The sequence below is a fragment of the Cucurbita moschata genome, unplaced genomic scaffold, assembly GCF_002738365.1.
Source record: "Cucurbita moschata cultivar Rifu unplaced genomic scaffold, Cmos_1.0 Cmo_Scf00026, whole genome shotgun sequence".
NCBI lineage: Eukaryota > Viridiplantae > Streptophyta > Magnoliopsida > Cucurbitales > Cucurbitaceae > Cucurbita > Cucurbita moschata.
The window spans coordinates 3,508,158-3,512,800 of NW_019268542.1; the positions used below are offsets into that span (position 1 = coordinate 3,508,158).

Sequence of the window (4,643 nt, forward strand, 5' to 3'; positions counted from 1 at the left end):
GAACTGCCTCAGGAAAAGGAGCAATAGAGTCTGCGTCAGGTAAGCCTTGGGTCATCACTCTCCTTCGACTCATTCCTGATCTTGGTGCCTATGGTATAATACTCTCGTTCCATTGGGGCATTTCACCAACCTCCTCTTGAGGTTCAGGTTCAGGTTGTTCCACCTCAAGTGATGGAACAGCAATGTCCTGAGTGACTCTTCTTCTTCCCTTCTGGTCCAGGCCCAAGATAGGGTCCACGACTCTCTTTGGTGCCATTAGCTACCACAAAAGGAAAAATTGCGGTTACAATTCACTTAAAGTGCATCCTCCAGTAAATGTGCAATTATAACACAACAAAAAGTCATGATATATTCACTACACAACATCAACTTGTTGAAAAAGATTTAGTTTTGCATTATCAGTTTAAGGGAGGGAATGAATGTTGAAAAAGATTTAGTTGCTATTTTTATGTTTTAGTTCCTGAATATCAGATCACTGATATGATCTTATGCTGATATCGGATCATAGATATGATCTTATGCCGATATCTTATCGTACATATGATCTTATGCCAAATTCTTTTTTTTGGCATGATATTCTGCTTTCGCTTACCATTGTACAAGTTATAAATATAGTCATTTTTCACATAATGAAGGACTGAATTTCTTGCCTTCTGCAAACTTATCTTTATTAAATTTATCATTTGGTATCAGAGCCTTTTCTCTCTCAGCCGCAGCTAAAGATGACTACTTAAGATAGTTTGTTCAACCAGCCATACACAAAATTGTTGGTCACTACTATCATTGGAGCATGTTAATGGAGAACTTTCTTCGCTCTAAAGAATATTGGCAAGTAGTTGAGTCTGGGATTTCTGCTGTAGTAGATGATACTGATTACTCAGATGAACAAAAGAAAGAAGTGGCAGATCAAAAATTGAAAGACTTAAGAGCTAAGAACTACCTTTTCCATGCCATCGATCACTCAATTTTAGATTCAATGAAGAAAAAATTCCAAGGAAATACAAAGATGAAACTACAGGCTCTGCGCAAGGACTTTGAGACCCTTCATATGAAGGAAGGTGAGATCGTTTTTTATTTCTTTTCTCGTACTCTCACCATTGTTAATAAAATGCATTTCTATGGTGAAAAGATGAGTGATGTTAGCATTATTGAGAAAATCCTGCGCTCCATGACTTCAAAGTTTGATTACATGGCTTGCTCCATTGAAGAATCCAACGATTTGGACACCATGACCATTGATGAATTGTAGAAGACATACTGTGATAGCTTAAAAACATAATTGAACACTCAAATAATTCAACATAATACATCTATACTCTTAACAATCAAAATACCTACATTCGATCCATGGAGAGCTACATCTAAGGAAAATAGACTAGCATGCATGCAAACCAAGCGATTCCTACAAGTATCACTTCCTAAATATCGTGTGGCGACTTACCTGGTTAACGCGTGCCCTTACGTTAGCGTTCCTAAGCATGTAAAGTGTCCAAAAATATTGATTTTTTCCAACTAGGTCCTAAATCACATAAAAATTTGGTTAGAATAGGAATCGGGTTGAAAATTAGGCAAAATGAAGTCGATCGGGTTGAAAATTGTCATAGCCACGCGCCAAGATGAGCTCACTCGTAGGTTCCACGCACGCGCACGCTTTTCTATAGTTGCGGATCATTGGTTTGGTTCGGGCAAGGTGGTTTGGCTAGACCGTGGGTCGTTATGGTTTGATTTGTCACGCGGTTATTGATTCGGCTAAGGAACGCGGATCGGGTTGGAGCTGCAGTGGAAGCGTGTTGCTAGAAGAATGGAACTACGTCCCTCCAGGCGGCATTCGATGCGTATCTGGTGGCTATCGACGCACGAAAAACCTCTCGTCGGTTGACACGTGGCACGTCGTCGCCTTCTCTCTCCTCCTAACAGAAAAATGAGATTTTCGATTAGTTTTCTGACGTCCTTCTCATTTTTTTATATCCCAATTCTTAATCTAAACCGAAATGATTTCTTCATCAAAGTTTTAGATCGTACTACAAACTGTGTGCTAGTATTTTTTTTCTTGATTTATGCTTAACTATATGATGAGTTATGAGCGTCGGAAGGAGATCTGTTAACACTCTTACCATTCTTGGAAGAATTCTCAAATCTCAATGTTTCCAGTTGATTTTCTTCATGAAATTAGCGGCGGATCTTTCCTAAATGCAAATATCAAATTTAAGCACTCTATTCACAAAGGAAGGTCTTAGATTTGAAGATGAACATTCCAGATCTTACCTTGCAGATTCCTCTCGGATGTTGACGGAAGATGGAACTTCGACTACACGAGTCCTCTTTAAGAAGAAGTTCCTGCGTCTAAGTCTTGGTCGAGATTGAACTTTGATGATGGTTTTTCCTTGAGAAGTCCGGCCAATTACTTTTCCCCTCAAAATTTTTTCTCTCAAGTTTCTTTCTTTCTCTTTTCTATTTTGCAGGTGCTCTGTGGAATATCCTCAAGACCCTATAATGGGTTGAGGGACAAAATGCCCCTTTTGCCCCTCTGACTTTGATCGTTTTTTTTTAAGCTTTACACAAAGAGAGGCCGAGGATCGAGGCATCGTCTTGAGTAAGAGTTTCATAAGTTTTTCTTTTCTAGAGACCCTCGAACATGTAGAAGATAACCACCTACGATTTTAACCTTAAACAGATCTACTTGATTTGAGGGGCAGTGGCCGTTGAACAAAATCGAGAGGGAAAATAGAAGGTGAAAGAAGTCGACAAGTGTAAAGGTGAGGGAGAGAAAAAATGGGGGAAAGGGAGAGGCTACGTGTCCCTAACGGCCTAACCCAGACGCGTGTCCCAGGCGACCCAGCACAAGCGCCCAACCTCAATAGCAGTCCTGCTTGCGATGATTTGGCCCAGTTCAACCGATTGGGCCAATTTTCCTTCCAGTATAATTCTCCAATTTTAACCCCGATTTTGTCACAGTTTTCTCATTATTTCTCATTTGTTCAGATTTAGGAATTATTAGTGGAGTTTGGCAAATTTTGAAATCCCCTAGAGATGCAAACTCGAACAAATAGTGTCACACCTCCCAAGTAAGTGGCACCTCGAAACCTTAGAATTAACTATACTCGGAGTATCCATTAAAGTATGATATGAGGAGTTTGCCGCTGCAAGGCTGGCTAATCGTACGCAGCAGGCTCGAAGACCCCTGGTTCTGGAAGGCACATGAGTCCGAACGTTATGTTGAATGTGCCACCGACACTACACTACGTAGGTACTTGTGCAGGTGAGGCATCGGTCGGTCCAAGAAATGGTGGCAGCAGTGCGAGGAGTTAACGACCAGACGTGCTACAACCCAGGGATCACTAGGCAGCTCCTTCCATCTATAGGGATCGGGGGGCATAGCACAATTCTTCTTAGAGGAGGGTTGGTTTGCCCCGGTGACTGATCCTGCCATAATGTACTCCTACCTATAGCACCGGCAACCGAAGTCAAGCATACATACGACGATCCTCATGTGTGAATAGCCGGGAGGAAAGAAAGGGCGGTAGATGCAGAAATTTGAGCATGAAATGAGTTAATTTGATATTGGGGTGAGATGACACATGTTTAATATGATTATGTAAGTATACTGAAATGCGTATGCACGGTCCTATTATTGAAATTTATGACTTGGTTTCCATGTTTCAATCATTATGTAATATTTGTGTTACATATGTTATGGTATTAGCAGTTATACGGGAAGGATTAAGGATTCGCCTACTAACCCCTCGTAAACCTGACTCGATTGCCAAGGGTGTGAATAACTATAGAACTGACAATTTTATTGATGATGGTACTTCGTGAGGACTTCTAGGAAGTTTTCCAGATAATTTTCCATTAGTGAACCTATCACGAGTGTAGGGGTCCACAGTGGTACATTAGAGTTAGTCGATCTTGTGACAATTGATTTATTCTTCATGCATTTGAGTTAGCGATTATACGGGGATGATTAGAGGTTTGCCAATTAACCCCTAATCGTAAACCTGGCTCGACTGTCAAGGGTCCGAACTGACCTATTTTATTACAGATAGTACTTTGTGGGGACTTATAGGAAGTTTTCTAGTTAGTTTGCTATAAGTGAACCTATCACGAGTGGCGGGGTTCTACAGTAGTATACTTTAGAGTTGGTCGATTCCTATAATGCATGAACCTTGAGCAGTGAAGTCGTGCCTCGAGGACTTAGATTTTTTATGATGATGAGAGACTAGCAGAAATGACTATTCTGGAGGTAGAGAACTAGAGAATATTTTGAGGGCTGGAGGACCAATTAGAACCAAGAAGCAAAAAATAGAATGAGTGAACCTAGAGGTAGTCTAGGAGTCGTCTATGTTGGGGAATGAATTCCCAATAGAGAATAAGGCACCGAGCACGTTAACTATCATAAATAAAATTTGATAACGAATTATGAATTGCTAGCAAGCTACTTATTGAGTATATTTTATAAACTCATTTATGCTACTTTGACTTTTTTTCATATGAAGTGTGATGGAGCAGATGCGGCAGAGGCGCACAGGAGCTAGGGCTATGGAGTTTTGGGCTAGATCGGTATCGAGTACTCCATTGATATGTTTTCTTTACGAACCCTCGTGATTTTTTTTTTTTTTTTTTTTTTTTTTTTTTTTTTTTTT

The 4,643-nt window shown here is 40.3% G+C and overlaps 1 long non-coding RNA gene across 2 annotated transcripts; it reads right to left on the bottom strand.

Annotated features, from left to right (window-relative positions):
- Positions 1-1,338: 1,338 nt before the first annotated feature.
- LOC111462087 lies at positions 1,339-2,417 on the bottom strand. Of its 2 annotated transcripts, none has more exons than XR_002713700.1 (3): positions 2,266-2,417; positions 2,115-2,181; positions 1,339-1,910 (listed from the first exon to the last, which is right to left on the bottom strand). It is a non-coding gene; the product is annotated as an uncharacterized LOC111462087 (long non-coding RNA). The 2 variants fall into 2 exon arrangements; XR_002713699.1 differs by having other exon boundaries at positions 2,115-2,186.
- Between the last annotated feature and the right edge of the window lie 2,226 nt (positions 2,418-4,643).